The following is a 21,394-nucleotide window of genomic DNA, read 5'->3' on the forward strand; positions in this document are numbered from 1 at the left end:
ATACCTCAGAAGACTTGTGTCATCACACATGCTCTGCATAATGCCTGTTATACAGTAAATATTTAATAAATGAGAAGAGTATTATGACCCTGAGGTATACATCCTACAGTGGAAATCCAATGATTTATGATGAATAATAAGCATAATTACCAAAATAGTGTTCACGATTCAAATCTGTTTTTCACAGAAATACATTAATGTTTCATGGAGGAATTGAGACCAAGGAAGAGTTTATTTTACATTATTCATTGATCTGTAGAACCATGGGGTGCCTGGTGGGCTCAGTTGGAGAGCATGCAACTCTTGATCTCAGGATTGTGAGTTCAAGCCCCATGTTGGGCATAAAGCTTAATTTGAAAAAAAGAATTAAAAAAATTGTAAAACTTTGTACAGAAACCAAGATGTATTAGAGTGCTTGTTCTATGTCCAGCTTGTGCCAAGTGCTGGGCACTGTTAAGCAAAAACATGCATAGTCTAGTGTACAAGAGAGATAAATCATTATGTAAGTGAATATGTAATTTATACAATAAAAAGGAAGAGATGAAATAATGGGAAATTCAAAACTTCCTAGAATTACACGATATATGACTATATAGGAAATGAAAGTTCAGAATATTGAAATTCTGAATTTCCTAAATTCCCCTGGATAGATAATCCCCAAAACCCAGCTGCTTCTTCAGACAGGATATAGTCTGTAGACTGGCTTTGAAGTAAACAGGAGATCACATTTAAAAATGAGCATACACAAGAACTTTAAAAAGAAGGGTGTTTAAACTATAGGAAGTGAGATTTAATTTAGCCGTAAATATTGTTAAGTACTGAAATTTGGCTGCCTTCCTGGAAAAAAGTGAAATAGAACCAGCCATAATCACAGGGTATGCTGGACTAGTTCTTTCAAAGGAAAAAGACAAGTCTAGGTGACTGCTTTAGCTTCCAGATAGATCTGATTCCATGATAGAAGTAACTCCTCCAAAATAATATTTTACACTTTTGTAATACATTAGCTATGTGTCCCTACATTTGTAGAAGTTGCTTTTGCTAAGGACTTATTACTATATTGTTAAATATGCTTAGGCGCATTCTGTACCTCAAGAAAAAATAGTTACTCTTTTCTTAAATATGCATCTTTTTCCAACAGTGTTCTAGGAGATTTACATTTTGCCTTATCAGTTTCTTCTTTAAATGAAATCTTTGGATTCTAAGAGTAAACCAAACTATTATACGCCAACAAAGCACTTGAATCATTGGCTGTTTGTAGTATCAGAGGGTGTGTAATTCACCTGAGCAGCCTACAACAAAGCTGTGCTAAATGCAAGGTCACTCATTTTGATGACCAGAATCCAGTGACTTCATTTATAATTTTGATTTTTGTCCTTAGAGGTTATTAGAAATTGATACTAGATACTGCATTTTGTATACTAATACAAGTTTAAATCAGAACATAATTTCTAAAATGCCCCTTTGGGATGATGGAAAACTAGTTTTTTCATGGAAATGAAAAATGCATTTATTCAAACAATAGGAAGGTGGATCACATTGCTTACATTCCACTGAGCCATGGCAGTTCAGAGCTTGTATCTTTGTTACCATGCATATTAGTTTGCTAGGGCTGCTGTACAAAATGTTGGACTGGGTGACGTTAACAACAGAAATTTATTTTCCACAATCCTGAAGGCTTGAAATCCAAGATCAAGGTATTAGCAGGGTTGGTTTCTTCTAAGGTCTGTCTCCTTGACTTTTACATGGCTATCACCTCCCTGGGTCTTCACGAGTTCTTCCCCTCTGCCTGTCTGTGCCCTAATTTCCTCTTCCTATGAAGACACCAGTCATATGGATTTAGGGCCCACCCTTAATGACTCATTTTAATTTTAACTTAATTACCTCTTTAAAGATCCTGTTTCAAATATATTCACATTCTGAGGAACTGTGGATTAGGTCCCCACCTTTTGAATATGGCAAGGACAGTTGAGCCCATAACACACCATGGATTTTGGAAGAGTACCTTCATGAGTATTACTAAACATTGTGTTTTAAAGAAAAAGTAAAGATTCGTAAGACCACACTACCACCAGCCAACATCACAGAAGTACAACCATGTCATTTCAGAGAAATTAAAATGTGGATATACACAGATTTGCAATATTAAAAATACATCAGTTTTTCTCTATGACAAACAATACAATAAACTAATAAAGTGTTTAAAGCGACTGTCAGGGGATGCATGGGTCGCTCAGTTGGTAAAGCATCTGACTCTTGGTTTCAGCTCAGGTCACAATCTCCCAGTCCTGAGATCGAGTCCCACGTTAGGGTCTGTGCTGATCTGAGCATGGAGCCTACTTGGGATTCTCTCTCTGCTTCTACTATCCCCTGTGCATGCTCTATCTCTTTCTAAATAAACAAACAAACAAACAAATAAATAAACAAATTTTTAAAAGGACCATCAAAACTATTCTGTACTTCTAATTCTCAAAACACAAGGAATGGATATTTGGAAAGGTTGCTGCAAGGTCTGAAGACCTTTCCCACAAATTTCTATCCACTTGCTATGACCCTTAGTGGCAGCAGTGCCATCCAGCTAGTGGAATAGAAGACTAAGCAGATTCATACTCCCTCTTTTTTGTTTGTAGTATAAGGTTTATAAGATTTGGAGGCTAAATAGAACTAGAATTCCTTAAAATATTATTGAAATATAACTATGAAACTGCTAACTCAAAATCTGTTGGTAGATTTAAGATGATCAGATAAAATTTTCCTAAGCTTTCTCCCGATCCAACTATCTCCACCATCTCAACCAGCCTTATGTGTACTCAAAGCTCCTGCACGATCATGCGCAGAGCCTATAGAGATCTTAGTAGACAGCTTCTAGGCAACATTTTTATGGAGCCCCCTTCCAAGCTGTCATACTATTAGGTCATGAAAGGCATAGTCCTAGTTTTGTTCACCATAATATTCCTTACTTATTTTCTAACAAACTGGTTAATACACCTAAGTCTAATTTCTGGAGGTATGATCTATCATGTGCCTTTAGCTCATTATGAAAAAACAGTGCTAGGTCTCAAGAGAAGCTCTGCAAGTATCAGTTGATTGATTGGTATGACTGACACCCCTAGAAAGTACTGGCAGTGTGTTTTACCTGACATATAATTGGAACAACCTTCTATGAACTCTGTAACTTTTCAAGGCTCAGGTATATGGATGACAGATAGCAAATTCAAATTCTTTCTTATTCAGCAGGTTCATGTTTTCACTTACCTAAAGTATAAATGTTTATTTATGTCCCCATGATGTTTGAAATTCAGCATATTCAAAACCAAACTCACAACTTCTTTTTTAAAATAGCTTAACTTGGGGTGCCTAGGTGTCTCAGTCAGTTGAGCATCTAACTCTTGATTTCAGCTCAGATCTTAATATTAGAGTCGTGAATTCAAGCCCCACATTGGGCTCCATGCTGGGTGTGAAGCCTAGTTAAAAATTTGTTAAATAAATACATAAATAAAAATTGCTTCATTTCATAATTTTTCTATAACTTTTCTTTGAAACTTTATTGATGTGTCATGGGTTACATTCAACCCATTTTGCTTGTTCCTACTTTTATTTACTCATTCAATCTCTTCCCTAAATAGATTTCCAATCTTAATACTAACTCTCTTACTATGGTTTACATTTTGTTCTACTTGAGTCGGTTACTATTCTCCAGATACCGCTGGTATGATCTTCAGTCTGCACCCTCACACACTGTTCTTATGGCCTGGAATTCCTTCTTTTACCTGTACCCACCTGTGGGGCCCATCCTTTAAGGCACACCTACAATGCTAACTCTTCTCTGAACTGTATCTTACAATTATAACTACAAATAATTGCATTGTTCTGTAAACCCCCCACTGAGTACATTACTTCCTTACAGCCTTTCCTCTTATGTTATTGTCATTTGTTTGCTGGAGGAAAAAAAATGAATGGCAAAAGTTTGTGTGTCCTTTTCATATTTATTTTTCCTCTTCCACCTGTTCTCTAGTAGAGAGACTGTTAGGCTGATGACCATGATAGTTGATGACCCTATTCTGAATTAAAGTAGCCAGCCCCCTTGATATTAGGCTGTCATTTCATTCGTTTTCCTCCAGACCACCAGTATTTGAAGGCCAGGGTAAAATCCCTACCTCTTTTCTTTCTCCCTTTCTTTCCTCTTTCTTTTCTTCCTGCTCTGTCTTCTCTCATTCTTCTTCTCCTCCTTCACTGTCCCTCCTTGTTCTTTTCTAGAAGACTGAAGAGGATCTGAACAGAACAAGAAAGTTAATTAAAAGAAAAGAAAAACATATAGAAAGACATTTAATAAATCAGAATGTCTTCATGTAGAGGTGAATTTTTCAGTTAACAATGACTTTTTATGTAGCAAATTAACACGAGTTCCATCTCAATAATGAATTATACAAGAGTTCATTTCAAAATAACATCATTAAAAAATAACATCATTTTCAGGGATTGAATATTCAAAAAGTTATTATAGGGAAATACTGTTAGCACCTGTAAAGTATTTTAAGAGCTATAAAATATGAAGTGCCAGGGTGCCTGGGTGGGCTTAATTGGTTAGGCATCTGCCTTTGGCTCAGGTCATGATCCCAGGGTCCAGGGATCGAGCCCCACACTGGGCTCCCTGCTCAGCGGGGAGTCTGTTTTTCCCTCTCCTTCTCCCTCTTTCTCTGCTCCTGCTCTTGCTCTCTTCCTCTCTTTCTCTCTTGCATGTGCTGTCTCTCTCTCTAATAAATAAATAAATAAAATCTTTAAAAAGCACTCTTTAAAAAATGAAATAAAATACAAAAAATGAAATAAAATAAAAATACTTTCTATTACAATTATGTAACAGTTTGTGTATATAGAAAGTTACACCAGAATTTCAGATGCCCTGTCAAGCATCTTGAGTACACATGCACACACGTGCACGTGCACACACACACAGAGATGCATACATATACACACAAAAGCTACTTTGTCTTACTAAAGATTTGGTATCATTGGTAAAATTGTTGCAGTTGTGGGTGTCTGTCTGGGGAAGCAGGAAATAAGAACAAAATTTTGAACAGAACTCTGGGAAGACAGCATGAAATGTGGAATCTGTATTATCCATTCCAGTATGCTTAAGACAATTAACAGATAAATATCCATTCATATTACAATCCCTTTGATTGTTACCTGAAACAGCATGGAATAATCTATCAGTAATAGTCATTGAAAATAATTCACTCAAATTTTTTATTGGGAGAATGCAGGCATTCCACATTTAGTGGAATTTAAACTAAACAGATTTAGTTTTCTTTCCAATTCTCAAGTTTAGAAAAAGATATCTTGAAACTTTTTTTTTGGTTTCAGGTCCTATAATAATGCATTCTTCACAGGAAAAATGATCAGAAAATAGATCGTTTTTTAGCATTTTACAATGTTATTTTAAGGATTTTATTTATTTATTCATAAGAGACACAGAGAGAAGGCAGAGACACAAGCAGAGGGAGAAGCAGGCTCCTCACAGGGAGCCTGATGTGGGACTTGATCTAGGAACTCCAGATCATGCTCAACTGCTGAGCCACCCAGGCATCCCTACATTTTGTTTTTAACAAAAATATGAAAATATGTTTGCACACTTATATTACAATCTGGACATTTGCTAATATTTTCTCATTTAATTAGCAGATATTTAGCCAAAAATATTTCCATAAAAGTTTATGCCCAGAGGGTAATAAAATTTACCTCACAAAATCAAGGGATAGATAAAAAAATATATATAATTTTTTCCATATATAATGTTCAGTAGAATTAATATAATTGACTCAATACCATTATAATGTTATGTCTAAATTTAACTGGTAGATTCTTATATGTGACTATTATAATGTTTATTTCATCTTTGATATTAAACATATGACCTAGGGGCACCTGAATGGCTCAGTCAGTTAAGCTTCCTACTCCTGGTTTCAGTTCAGGTCATGATCTCATGGGTCCTGGGATGGAAACCCATATGGAGCTCCGCTCTTAGCAGGAATTCTGCTTGGAGATTCTCTCACTCTGCCCCTCCCCCCACTCACATACCCTGGCTTGCTCCCTTTTTCTCTCTCTGTTGCTCTCTCTCAAATAAATGAATAAATAAATAAATATTTAAAAAGTCTTCAGAATTCTTAGAGCAACATCACTTATTGGCTTATGTAAAGACACAGTTTTATAAGACCTCAAGGAATCCAGGCCTTTGACGTTCTATCACTCCAGAGCAAACTCCTCTGCCTTGTAAAAGTAAAGCTGGTAAATTTTGGTTATAAAAACATAAAACTTCCTTCACCAACCATAAGATGGCCATTCTCTTAAAGTTTATCCCAACTGAAAGGCATCTTTGTTGAACAGATTACAATTACTCAGTTTTTATAGACAAATCCAGATAATGACCATTGTCTTCAAAGACGATGGGAAAAACATGCTTCCATTTATCATGATTTTATACAATAGACTGAAAACAGATTTCCCTGAAACAATCATGAAGTTATAAACATGCTTTGGTAGTTGCTGCTTTTTCACTTATTTCTTCATCTTACTGTATGATGTCACTCCCTCTACACACATCTTCTGCACCGGTGGGGGCTTTTATGATTTTGTTCTTTATAGAGACGGGATAAATGAAGAAGTGTTGAAGTCACTTAGCTGAGGGTACTCAACATCAGCTTCCCTGTTTTATGAGAGCTTCTGTATCATGGGACAGCATCATGCTTTATTCCCCTGAGTTTTACTAGCTTCATTCATAGAAGGTAAGCAAAGGACTATGCTGTCTCTACACAGATGTGTGTTACAGTTGGAGCTAGCTGATTCAAGTAGCTATGTCCAGCCTTACCTTTTAAACTCAATATAGTGTAATGTTACCTAAAACAATTGTGCATATTTCCTAGACACAATTGAAGGAAAAAAGAAAATTGTTGCATATAGTTGAAATGGAAATAATCATTATTAGTAAGTGGTAGTTGCATGGTCTTGAAAACATGTATCTTGAGAGACTTAAGAAAATAGAGATTGGGTTTGTGAAAAACATCATATATGTATATACATAGATATACATATCTATGTGTATCTGAGATAAAGAGAGATTGGGTTTGTAAAAAATTTACATATGTGTGTGTGTGTGTGTGTGAGTGTGTATGTGTGTGTATCTGCAATGGTTGCATTTAGAATACTGCTGGCCTAACTAATGTATATGTATCTGCAATGGTGGCATTAAGAATACTTCTTGCCGGGGATCCCTGGGTGGCTCAGTGGTTTGGCGCCTGCCTTTGGCCCAGGACGTGATCCTGGAGTCCCGGGATTGAGTCCGGCATCAGGCTTGTGGCATGGGGCCTGCTTCTCCCTCTGCCTGTATCTCTGCCTCTCTCTCTCTCTCTCTCTATCATAAATAAATAAATAAATAAATAAATAAATAAATAAATAAATAAAATCTTAAAAAAAAGAATACTTCTTGCCTAACTAATATGAACACCATATGGAAAAGAATTTAATGACTACAGACTAAAAAACTAACCCTTTAACTGAATTTGATGGACATGTGAAAATTTCATCCTACTTTATCCTAAAAATTTGGATTGGAATGGAGAGAAAATAGCTGACTGCTTTTCTTTCACCTCATTTGATCTGCATGGCTGCTCTGTCCATTGACAGAATGAACAAATTGGCATGGAGTCACTCTATTCTAAGGGTCATCAGTATTATTAGCTTGAAGAGTCATGGTATCAGATTTTGCTTTCATACTGTATTTCCCTAGAGGATATCAGTGCCAAGAATTAGCCTTCTCTGCTCTGTTCTGGAACATGAAAACCAGGATCTCTAGAACTGTGTCAAGTCAGTGAAAAAGTCATTGATGGAGAGCTTCATGTACTGGTTGAGAAAACAAAAATACTTTAGAGCAGAGCTGGACAAATGTTTTCTGTAAATCTTTTAGGCTCTGTGAACCATACAGTCTGTGACAAAACCTTTCAACTCCACAATTGTAACAGGAATGCAGACACAGGCAATCATAAATAAGAGTATGACAATGCCAGTAAAAATGTATTTACCGAAAGAGGTGAAGGGCTATGCTGTGGCTTGCCAAACCTTGCTTTGGAGGCATGTTGTCTCCAAAAATTAGCCAAATGTATATCATTTTTTAGGGCATGTGGATGGGTGGTGTGATGTGAGGAAGGAGAGAGATACACAGAGAGAGACAGAGACAGAGACAGAAAGACATATTTTAAGTACACCAGTAGAGCGTGGCTAGTTGGAGATGGTCTCTTTAAATTTCACCTCATAGGCCTGTTTTGTTGCTAGAATCCTCTTACAGAAATGCATTGGTAATGCATAGGACCTTGACACTGATGAAGTATTAGCCCATTATCCTCCTTTAATATTTAACTTCTCTAGAAGTGTTCTAAGTAGAAAACTATGGTAAAGCACATGGAGGTTCTCAGCTTATTTGAATATAGACCTCACAATTATTCCCCTTTCTTCCCTTCCCACTTAAAAATCTGTTAATGGAAAAAAAAAAAAAAACACTTTCTGAAGGTAGTTTGAATAATAGAACTTTAACTTATATTAGTGATGGGGTTCATGTCAGATTTTGCTGGAAAAAATGATATGGAGCCAGAAGCAACCAGGGAGGAGGGGAAAGTATGGTCAAGGTCTTGCCGGACCATTACAGGGGCAAAGGAAGTGGAAAATGAGAAATTAAGCCCAGCTACTCACTGAAGACAAATTAAAACTTGCCAGGTCCACCAAAAGCTCTGTTCTTTTGTACTTAATGAAATTATTTGACATGTCCCATGGCTAAACTCACATAACCATAACACAATATTTATTTCTTTATTTTATTGATGTTTTACTTTTAAGAGAGATTACTAATCATATCTGTGTTTAATTATTTGCTTGTGGTCACTGATCTTAATTATAAACTGAATAAAGAGAACTGTGAGCACTTAATCATAAGTATGTAATCATACATTACATTTCTGTAATGTGAAAATATGAAACGAAAATGATTATAAGAAAAAATAAATATACCCCATCTACTTCCAAAAAAAAAAAAAAAAGAAAAAGGACAAAATGAACTAAAAAAGTGAACTGAGGAATTAAATGATTGGATAGATTTTTCTTATATACAAGTTTAGGTCATTTTCAACTTCAGTATGCATTACAGATATATTTATCATTCTTTCAATAGCTCAGGGCTAATTTTATTTTATTTATAACTTCTTGATTGTCTTATAAATTCCCTAGCTTAAATTGCTTTTAAAGATTGGTTTTGAAATGGAAGTATTTGTTAATGAGTAAATAAGAAATATAGTTGACTAAATATTTGTTGTATAATGTTTCATAGGGTAAGTGAAGTCACAAACATTTAATGCACAATTAATTGTGCTACCATATTTTAAAACTGTTTTTTAGGGAAAGGACTCTGCACAAATTCTTGAAGAGTATTTGTATTCTAAACACATCTGTGCTTAAATTAACTATTGTAAGAGATAAGCAATAGTAAGGTTGAAGCAGGGATCAAAAAATGATGTGAACTTGTAAATTAATGATAACATTTTAAAATGCCCATCAGAAATAGAAGATACTTTATATACTCTTCTGCATTCACCTCTTTTATCCTAGACAGTAACTTAGGAAAATGTATCTTTATCAATATGTATTGAAGCTATAAACTGAAAAAAAATAATGTGATGGAACTAGAGCACAATAAAATACTTTGAAAACAAATCAAAAGGTGGCACAAGATGCTTCTTAAAATTACTCCTTTCATATTTCTATGAATGCTATTTCTTATTTGTTGATATAATAGGCTTTTCAAGTTACGGTTTTCCACCAAGAAACTAAAATACCCTTTAGTCATCCTAAGCTGTAGAGAGATGAGTTTCTGAGGATAGTTTTACAGTATCAGCTTGGATAGCATTCCTGGGCAAAAATCCTAAGAAAATGAAATTATATGCCTGAGTTTCTTGTTTCTACTTTTCATTTTATGTGAAATCACACCTTCTTGGTTTTTAATGGCTAGGAGAGACTTTTTTTTTTAACAATTTTTGAATTTTTAGAATAAAACCTGTCAATTACAAAAATTGATGAAAGTATTTTATAATACCTATCATTTAAAAGAAAGAAGTTAATCTGTGTTAACATTTGTATTGGATAAACTTTGTATTTCAAGTAATGGAAGGGCACCGAATATAATTCAACTGTGTCTTTTAAAAATTCCACTAGAGGGCAACATGTCCCAAGATTTTTTTTGTTGTTCATTTGCAGTTTCAGGGAAATAGCCAGTTTTATTCTCTATCATGAATAAATGTCATTGATTTAATATTTAGCAGTATTATTGTTATCTTTATGATGCACATGTGGTCCGAATGAATACTATCTCATTTATAAAAGATAATAGTATGGGTGTTACTCTTGGTTTTAATTAGTTACAATCAACACTCTTCAGTTACCATAATTACAAGAATAAACACCAAGTAAAAACAGCATTATTTTATAGGTTGATAAGTTCATGTGGTGAGGTATTTAATGTCATGTATGTTTTAAATTATAAGCATATATAAATGGTTCTAGGTTAAAGAAAAATAAAAAAAACATAGGAGACTTTGGTAGTGAATTTGAAATTCAATTTTGAAGAAATAAAAGAATTTGCTCATTATACATCCTCAAGGATTATTTAATCATGAGTAGGAAGACTAGCTGAACGATGTCAGCTCAGTATTGCTTTACCCTTGCTGAGAAAGAGGGTCTGTTCAAAGGTGGCAGCCTCACCATATTTTAGAAGTCTTTCCAAACACTGCTTTGTTTACAGCTTGAGCTCTTCAATCTCCTACTTCTCCATTTACCCATTAATAATGACTAAAGGAAAATATTTTAAATACAGGTGGTTGTCCTTAAGACACTGACATTTTAGAGAGCATAGGGCTGTTGTTTACGAATAAATTTTCTGTAAGAGAAAGAAAAGAAAAATTTAAAGTTGGGGAAGAAGTACACAACTAGCTTTGGAAATCATTATATGGGTTTAAATAGAATTATATTTAGAAAGAAACAAAATAAAAAATATATACACACCTTAGTGTACTTTCTCTATGACAGATATTATGCAGGAATAAATATAATTATCACCTACTGCAATGAAACAGTGAAATTTTTCTACTTATTGTTTAGTTAATAACATAATTTATACTCTTCATATTTACAAAAATAATAAGTGCTCATTACATAAAAAATTAAGCAGCAAAGATTTAGTTTCACTGTTATTAAATCATCCTCTTAAGGGATCCCTGGGTGGCACAGCGGGTTGGCGCCTGCCTTTGGCCCAGGGCGCGATCCTGGAGACCCGGGATCGAATCCCACGTCGGGCTCCCAGTGCATGGAGCCTGCTTCTCCCTCTGCCTGTGTCTCTGCCTCTCTCTCTCTCTCTCTCTCTCTCTCTGTGTGTGACTATCATAAATAAATAAATAAATAATTAAAAAAAAATAAAAAAATAAATCATCCTCTTAATAAACTATCATCTTGGGAATCCCTGGGTGGCTCAGCGGTTTAGCACCTGCCTTTGGCCCAGGGCATGATCCTGGAGTCCCGGGATCGAGTCCCACATAGGGCTCCCTGCATGGAGCCTGCTTCTCCCTCTGCCTGTGTCTTTGCCTCTGTGTGTGTGTGTGTGTCTTTCATGAATAAATAAATAAAATCTTTAAAAAAATAAAAAAAAATAAACTATCATCTTTAACATGCATATTATACAAATAGATAATAGCCAGACCAGGTTTTGAGTCTTTACATTGTATCAATTATTTCATCTTCCTACTCCCCTATGCAATTAGTGCTAGTATTACATTAGTAATTATTATAATTATCACATTTTTATTATTAAGCCTATTGTTATCCCCATTTAATAGCTGAGAAAACTGAGACATTGTTAGCAATATAGATAATTGGAAGAATAGAGCCACATAAACATACAGAAACATAAACATACAGAAACAAAGAAACAAATGGAATATAAGTTCCCAAAACTAAATGCCTCTAAAACTAAAGAAAACAAGATTATGAAAAACTTTTCAAAAATTCAAGCTTTTTTAAATTTGAAGTCAATTAACATATAGTATATTATTCGTTTCAAAAGTAGAGTTTAGAGATTATGAGTTGCACACAACACTCAGTCCTCATTATATCAAGTGCTCTCCTTAATGCCCATCAAAAAAGTCAATCATTTTAACCTCATATTTCAAATTTAGATAGTACGAGTTCCCAGCAATGGATGACAGAAATCAGGACCTTTGCACATAACCTTTCCTCCCCTTTATCTTAATTATCATGAATTTGATTAATATGTTCATAGTGTCTTTATAACGTTCCCACTGTATTCTATAATCATAATTTGTACTGTTGCTTAGCCTTAGATTTGTTTTAAATAGGTTACCCCAATTTTTTTTACCAGGATTTCATTTTTGAAATGTTTAATTTCTTTATGTATTGCCTAAACATTTTTGTAAATTCCTATCTATCGTCAAGAAGCAAATTGCCAGGATGCACTTCGGGTAAGTATTTCCTCGCTTCTCTGTCTTTAATCAAATATTACTCTGGAAAATTCAGCTCAATATAAATTTCCCTCTTGAATGTAATCTTCCCATTTCTGCCCAGATTACTGTATGCTTCTTTATTTACTAAAAGTATTAAATTTAATTTATCTGTTCAAAAAATCCTTACTTAAATACCTGTGATGTACAAGCATAGCTGCTGGTGATATAATAGTGTAAGGAGGAAAAGGCTGGCTTCTTGGAGCATACTTTTTAATTGAGGAGAAAGATGATAAGCAAATATCTATCTGCCTATATGTCTGTCTATTTATCTATCTATCCTTCTCATGTCAGATAGTGCTCAGTACTTTGGGGAAAAAATGTAAAAACAGTATTGGAATCATGAATCAGCTGTAAGTGGTGATGCTGTTTGATGAAGGATCATTAGGGAAGACTTCTTACTGGGGTTATGTTGTAGGAATGAGTTAGGGGCAGAGGGCACTAGGCAGAGAAAGATAAGGGAAAGGCCTCAGAGTCAGGCTCCTACCCACCCCAAGGAAACAGAGATAAGACAGTAAAACAGAAAAGTAAACCTTGCTCCCTAGCTCCAAAATGTTAGGGAGTATCCCCCCTTTAATGGCTTCTTAGTAATCACAGAAATTCACCAGACCACAAAGAAATATGTCATTAAGGTGTCCATAGTTCCCTCTCAAACCAAGACAACACACAATCTCAAGGCCCTGGGCTACCTGACTTGGCTCACAGAAGCCCCAGATGTTGAGAAATATTATGCAGGAGATATTAACCTGGGAGAAGGGAACACCTTGTTTGGGCTCCTGATATTTACAAAAGCGTCTTGTTTGTTACTATTATGGTTACAAGTCCACTGGGTTTGGTCTAACTATAGACAAATTTACAAATCCACTCTGATATTGATAAGAAATTTACCAAATTCCCTGTCAGGTTCTCATAAAAGACGGACCATAAAACCCCCCCAGTGGCAACCCTGTGGGGACCTCTCTCACTTCTGAGAGCTTTCTCTGTGTCTCTGCTTAATAAACTTCTGTCACTCTGCTGGCTGTCTGCTGTTCCGAGATTCTTCGACTCCGTGGGATGAGAACCAAGCCCTCCTGCACCAATGTGGATGAATTAGCCATGAGGATATATGGGGTTCCAGGTCAAAGATCCACAGAGTATTCATTTCATGTAAATTTTTTCTGGAATATCTGTTTTCTTTGGATCTGTAGATTCAGGTGCTCATTTAATGAAAGTTTGTATCTTGCCTGTTATTTTTTTTATTATTTTCTGTTCCTTTATATTTTTGTACCATTTTTTATGACAACCAATCATGCGAATGTTGAATGTATGTTGTCTTTCCCTTCTATAATGTCCCGCATAACTATACACTTTTGTTTTTTCATTTCGCTTTGTGTGAGTTCCTCACACTTGAGTATGCTGAATCTGTGCTGTCTTCTCTTGATTCCTCTCTTTACACCTTTCCCTTCTGCCCTTGGAGTAGAGCTGTTTTTTATTTTAACTGTGTTAGCTCCCCTCTCATCCTTTTATTTTGTCTTAAAATTTGCCCTTCCTTCCATCTTCCTCTTTTTTTAAATATATCTTTTCTTAAAGGCCCTTTTTCTTTTCTTTTTTTTAATTGTAATACTTTATTGAAGCTAAAAAGAATTATTTCTTTAAAGGAATAATTTTAGTGATTTTTGGATGATTTACAGTCTTCCTTCATGTGGCTTTTTCTTTTTTTCACTCTTTTATTTTGACTGTTTCTCTAAGTTTTCATGTAAGTTTCATGCTGACTTTATATTTAAAACTCACCTTTAAAAAACAAAAAAACTCACCTTTAAATTCGGCTGTCTGCTGAAAAAAAGTGTGAAGCATGGAGGGGAAAAAAAAACTTGGGAACAATTTTTGGAGCAGTCCAAAGTTTGTGTTTTATGGTATTCAGCTGCTATTTTTCATGGGTTTTTTAAATCAAAGTGTAGATCTTGTATGACTTTTAGAGTAATGAACCCAAAAAGCCACATGTACACAAGACTAAGAATTTCATAATTTCTGCCATGATCTTCAAACTAATCTTCAGTGTGAAGTTCATAATTGTTTTGATTTTAAATCCTCTATTAAATTGATGTAAAATTTATTTTCAACATATTTTCAGATATTTTTAAATTAAAAGAAAAAACACTGAGTGACCAGAAAGCACTGGTTAATTTGATCCTTTCAGAAATTAAATTTTGTATATAAAAAATATGTTTATAAAAGAAATTATATATACATAGATGTCTACAGATATCATCAGGTCCTAGCATATCAATTTTTAAAATTTTAGCTTAAATCTATCAATATTTTTTAAAATGTTCAGTGTAGAGATTTAATACATATTATAAATTATACAGTATAGCCCTTAAGTGCTGTTTTTGTGTTTGGACTTATAAAGTTTTAAATCCAAAATAATGTTTCATGTTTTTGTAGGAAATGTATTTCTGAATTTTAAGTAGTAAAAGAGGAAGTGTGTATGTATGGCCCATAAAGCCAAGAAGCCTGTGCTCTTGAATCATTGTCATAATATCGTACATTTTCTTACTCTCTTCAGCAATTCTCTCCCATTGTAGTCATTCAATTCCAGATCTGTTTACTAAAGCCCTGACTTAGATAATACCTGACACCTGTTGTCTTCCAAAAATTTTGCATTTGCATATTAGTACATTGGATTTATTTTATACTTTAAAATATCTAGTTACTCAAATTAATATTGATTTGAGCACGAAATTTCTGGCTTGAAATGACTGTCAAGGACTTGCAACCAGGAATTTTAATAATAATAATAGTCTTGAGGATTTGGTCATGTGACTTTTCATTGAAAAGTTATTTTGGAACTATTATATCAGTTTCCCAAATACATATTTTAATTCCAGGTGGAATTAAAGAGCTTCTAAGTTGTGGGTCTCATGCTACTTCATGCAATGTTAAGATAAATATCTTTGCCAAGTTTATGGAAAAAATAACTCATAAATGGTTTACAGAAGTTTAAATATGTAACTCTAGATTGCACTCTACTACCTCTTTTGTGGGGCAAAACATGTCCCAGTTCAAATTCAGGGGTCTCCAAGCTGTAGTCTTTTTGACAGGTAGGATATCTGGTATACCCTATATTTTGAAGAAACGTCAAATGTGAGTGACAGTTGAAAAATAACAGCTGCCCTAGAGTATTTAGGCTAGAATTTAATGGCCTCTATTCTCACTACTGCTGTAGGTATTGGCAGATGCCTTAAAGCAAGTGCCCATTCCCCTGTTCATGTGAACAGCCATTTTCAAGTTGCAAACCTATCATTGAAAACACTAGGGCCAGGGCAGGCTTAACTGTCCATGCAGGGTTCGGATCACTATACCTCCTTCCTTATTTTTTCTAGGAATCTGGTAATTTCTCTTTTTTGGCTTTCATAATATAAAATACAGATATAAAATATAAAATCTTTAAGATTCAATCATTTTCTTTTTTTTTTTTAATTTTTTTTTTAAATTTTTATTTATTTATGATAGTCACAGAGAGAGAGAGAGAGGCAGAGGGAGAAGCAGGCTCCATGCACTGGGAGCCCGACGTGGGATTCGATCCCGGGTCTCCAGGATCGCGCCCTGGGCCAAAGGCAGGCGCCAAACCGCTGCGCCACCCAGGGATCCCAAGATTCAATCATTTTCTAAGAAAACCTAGCCATTGTATTTTTCCGCATCTTACTACCTCACTTGCCCTATAGAAGAAAGATTCCATCAGAACTCTAAACTGATTCACTCCCCCCAAAAATGGCCAAAGTAAATATAGGGTACCTCTCTTACTGGGAAAAAGAATAAACAATTCCATCAATTTTTTGTCACTCTTTCAACTTTGCTCTCCAGTTTTTTATGTATTTGCTAAAGACTCTAGAATGTCATGAATTGAGCAAATCAATTACTGGCAACAGTGATCCATGACATTGAGAGCCAGGGTAAAATTTCATAGACAGTTCTACTGCTTCTCCATTTATTGCCCTCTCCAAATTGTACAGAAGGTTCCTGGAAGCCATTGCTGTCTTACCATCCTACTGTCAAGAGCTCAGCTGAGCATGATGGGGCTGAATTTCTAAGTGTTAGAATAGTTAATTTAATCAGTAAGCCAAAAGTGAAAGTTCATAGTCAAGTCTTTGATAACTTACAGAGGTAATACAAGCATGAGGCTGGAACTGGAGAAAGTGCCTCTCCATCCCTCCCTTTCGGTTTTCTCCCATTGAACAGCATGGATCTGCATAGACCTGGGGGCCATCGAACCATTAAGGGAGCCCTAAGCAAAAGGCTCAGGTGGTTCTATGAGAAGGAGATGGAGTGGGTAGAGAGCTGTAGAAGAGAAGAGTGACAGAGTACTAAGAGCGGAGGAAGTATCAAGAATTCTCCTTCTTCTCTGCAGACCCCAGACCCCTCAGAAAGGAGGCTAAGGGAGAGGCACTGAAGGAGGCCTCAGCTGAAGATTTCACCTCAAATAGGTCTCTGGATGAAGGAGCCCAGCCTAGGGACACAAATATGCAAGGAGCACTATGCCAGCCAGAGAGGCTGAGCCATTGGTTGCAAGTCCCTTTAGGCAGTGCCGGTGCATCAGCTATGTACTAAGTCTGGTGTGAGGAGGGCAGCTTTCCCCGTTGCAGGATGCTGGGTAAAGACTTTTTGTAATTGCCTTTGTAATTGTAATTCAGGTCAGCCTGAATAACCCCAGAAAGGTTTTTAACCAGCAACTGGACTCCTCACCCCCTCCTTTACTCTAGCTCTTTTCACTTTCTCTTTTTCACTTCTTAGGTATCTGTGTGGGCTTTTTTCCTCCTCCTCCTCCTTTAAAGATTTTATTTATTTGGGCAGCCCTGGTGGCCCAGTGGTTTAGCGCTGCCTTCAGCCCAGGGTATGATCTTGGAGCCCCGGGATCGAGTCCCACGTTAGGCTCCCTGCATGGAGCCTGCTTCTCCCTCTGCCTGTCTCTCTCTGTCTGTCTCTCTCTCTCTCAGTGTCATGAGTAAATAAGTACAATCTTTTTTAAGATTGTACTTATTTACTCATGACAAAGAGAGAGGCAGAGACATAGGCAAAGGGAAATAGGGGGCTTGATCTTAGGACCCTGGGATCATGACCTGAGCTGAAGGCAGATGGTCAACCACTGAGCCACCCAGGTGTCCCTCCTCCTCCTCCTTCAGTTTTATTTTACTTAGTTTTTAAGTAATCTCTGCACCTGGTGTGGGCCTTGAATTCATGTTCCCAAGATGAAGAGTCACATGCTCCTCAGACTGAGCCAGCCAAGCACCTTTGGCTCTTCTTTCTTAAACATATATGTGCCTAAGGAGAGTGGTCACAACAACTGAAATAGTTCAGAAAAGATTTAGTGTCAGAAGGTGAAGTGAGTTTCTTAGATGAGGGGGAATCCACCTCAAAGAGGTCCGGGGAAGGGAGTCATTACAGGAATAGCATGTACAAAGGTACTGATCCAGTGAGGGCACTATATGGCTTGGGTTTGACCAGAGCACACACTGTAAGGCAAGGACAGCCGAGAGATCCCTTTAGGAGGCCAAAATATGAAGTAGCACATATACCATACCAAAATTTAAATTTTTTTCCCCAGTAAAGATAGAAAAGTGTTGAAAACCTTTAATAGCAAATGATATAATCACATTTACATTGAAGAAAATGTCTAAGCCTAGGCTGCTGCATGAACTCGTAATAAAATATGAAAACAAATAATGAGGCATCTCAATTTTTAAGTGGGGTTTAAAGTCTCCTTGCACCAAGGCAAAATTGATTATTTGGATCTGTCCTTAAGGGAGACCACTTCAAAGATCAGAAGTGAGTTGTTAGAAGACTTGCCACATTCTTCCTTAGTGTGTGAATGCTTCCTTTGAAATACACACTGTGTAAAATCTCCACCTACAGAAATATACTCATGAGTACTTGTACTGCGCTGCCACGCACTAGGAATGGTGACTTCGGAGAGAGTGGGCGAAGAAAATATGCTGCTCACATGGGGGGGGAGGGGTGGGAAGACAACCTACACATAACCAGAAGAAAGCTATGACTAAACAAAGGCAGTTTGGTATCAATATCTGGTTAAACTGTTTGTAGAGTAGAACTTTGTCTTTAAAAAAGAACAATGACAACAGAGAAGTATTATCTATTTTCTTTACAGTATAGAACTCTTTCTGATCATTATCTGTGATATTATTGACCTGTCCTTTATGTCCATATTTTTAATGTTTATACTATATATGCAAACTCATGTTAAGGAAGAGCTAAATCCATATTTTTTTGACTTCAGAATTGGAATTGCCAGTTATGTCTCTTGAGTTGTAAGTCTGAAATCCTTCTACAAAAAAAAATTTTTAAGGTTTTATTTATTTATTCATGAGAGACGCAGAGAGAGAGGTAGAGACACAGAGGAAGGTAGAAGTAGGCTCCCTGCGGAAAGCCCGATGTGGGACTCCATCCCAGGACCACAGGGTCACTCCGTGAGCTGAAGGCAGATGCTCAACCATTGAGCCACCCAGGCATCCCTCTTGAACAAAATTTTTTTGACTGATAGTTTCACCCATAGCGATATATGTTAGTACTTGCTTGCATGTGTAGTTTTTCAGATTTATTTTTTACTAAATATACACATGCAAATTACATACTAATATTGTATGTTAGATCACTTAAGATTACTTATCTATATTGAATATGAAGCCTAAATGTTTAGGGCTACAGCCATTTGTTCTTCATTATTGATTATTGTGGAAAATGGGAAAGGGAGATCCAATAGGATCTTGGGGATCACGGATATGCTAACTGATTTCTACAAAAGTTAGACATAAAGCATCCAAGGGTGATTCATAACAAATTAAGTCTGGTTTCCTTGTCATTGTATATAGTGTATATAGATCTTGGTCTAAACTAAGAAATCTATTTTGTTTCAAGTACATGACTCTTAGAAGATTTAATGATGGTGGTTTCTTAATTTTCAGAGTATGTCCGTTAGGTTCATAGAATAGTATTTATTGACTTTAGCAGTTAATTAGAGCTCTGTAAAACAGTCTGAGGATATTAATTCATCACAGTGTTTTCCAAACCAAAAGGATTTTATTTCCCCAATAATAAGTTCAAAATATTGTATGGTATAATTTTTAAATAGCAACGCATATTTTTAAAAAACCATGAAAAATGTTATTTTTGTTTGGTTATGATTTTTATCATTTTTATTTTGAAGAATATGGTTGTTTTATGAAACAATGGAAACCTTAAGAAGACATTTGTTTGCAATGTCATTTAAAGTCCCTATCATTAAGGCGCCTGGGTGGTTCAGTGGTGGAGCATCTGCCTTTGGCTCAGATCGTGATTCCAGGGTTCTGGGATCAAATTCCGCATCAAGCTCCCTGGAGGGAGCCTGCTTCTCCCTCTGCCTGTGTCTCTGCCTTTTTCTGTGTCTCTCATGAATAAATTATTAAAATGTTTAAAAATACATTTTAGTAATATGATGATATTTTAAGGGAAAATAAAATCCCTATTTGTGAAGCCATGAGAAACAAAGAACATTGGACATTAATGTATTTCTTTCATGCTAATTATATTAAGATTATCCCATATTGAGATTATTCAAATTGTGTCACTCAAAGATTCATTTTGGTCTTATTTATACAGATTTATTAATTTTTATACAGATGTAGATAATTCTCAGGGTTTTTTCTTTTCTTTAACTTTAACATATTGTTATATTTTTCTTTAGTTAAAAAAAACAGAGGATGGATTATTTTGTAGTCAGAAAGGGCTAACATATGTAAGTATTAATCTTTCTGTCCCATAGAAGGTAATAATGCCCACTAGGTGACTCATTTTAACTCCTTAGTCACTTTGTGTTTTTACTGGCTTTTTAATATCTTCACAGTTTTTCTACAATTTTAAATAGTACTATCTTTAAAACAACTGGAAAGTTACGCTTCTCCTTTTCCTCTTTTTTACGTAAGGAAAATAATATACAATGATCATTTCTCATTAATTTCTCAATTGCTAAATGTTGAGAAATGAATCATGAATGTTCAAATGAGATGCCCTATCCATGGGCCTCTGAAATTCATTCAGTAGAGGAATGGTAAATTCCTTAAATTATTTACTTAAGGGCTTAGGAACCTGTTAAGCCCTTAGGCCAGGTGACACCAGAAGGCTGAGGTGAAGGCTGAGAGTTAAAGCTCTCTTAATGACATAGACTTCAAACCCTGGTATTAGGGAAATGAAGAAGATTAAGATGTCAACTCAAACCTCAGCTATACTCTCAGTCTATACCCTTTCCTGATGGGGGAAAATAAAACAAAGGGTCTCCAGGAAGCAGAAAGTCAGACTGTGGTTGTCATCTCTATTATCCATCAATCCCAAGTATTGTACGTACTGGTAAAAACCTATTTGGGAGCTGTCATTGATATAGGTGAGCCCCCGACATCCTACTGAAAATGTTGCTGGACAATCCAGGAGTTAGTACTTACTCGTGAAATTGTTTTATAAAGAATAAAATAAAGAGCTATTCCACTGTCCATTTGCTCATTTAGCCTTTTGTGCCATCGAAGAGTATTGGAACATTAGACATTTTCCTGGAGACAGAGAGATGAAATGAGTTCACAGACAGTAAAAATGAAGTGGTTGCAATACATTATGACAGATACTTTAATTAAAGTACTTATTCTAGGAGAGCGGAAGACACATGCATGCCTAACAGTCTCTGGGGTAGCCAGGAAAGATTTTGCAGGAAGAGTAGGAGTTTACCAGATAATGGAAACACCAAGTATAAAGGTATTTCCCTACATTTACTTTTG

At 35.7% G+C, this 21,394-nt stretch overlaps 1 protein-coding gene and 1 long non-coding RNA gene across 7 annotated transcripts in view; one reads left to right on the forward strand and one right to left on the reverse strand.

Annotated features, from left to right (window-relative positions):
- Positions 1–21,394, forward strand: part of ROBO1 (roundabout guidance receptor 1) — a 1,120,933-nt gene that overhangs the window by 232,973 nt on the left and 866,566 nt on the right. The window lies entirely within an intron of this gene.
- On the reverse strand, positions 3,259–21,175 carry LOC144301587 (uncharacterized). Its single transcript, XR_013368350.1, has 4 exons — positions 21,068–21,175; positions 10,795–10,969; positions 4,155–4,269; positions 3,259–3,461 (listed from the first exon to the last, which is right to left on the reverse strand). It is a non-coding gene; the product is annotated as an uncharacterized LOC144301587 (long non-coding RNA).

Source organism: Canis aureus, chromosome 30 (genome assembly GCF_053574225.1).
Source record: "Canis aureus isolate CA01 chromosome 30, VMU_Caureus_v.1.0, whole genome shotgun sequence".
Lineage (NCBI taxonomy): Eukaryota > Metazoa > Chordata > Mammalia > Carnivora > Canidae > Canis > Canis aureus.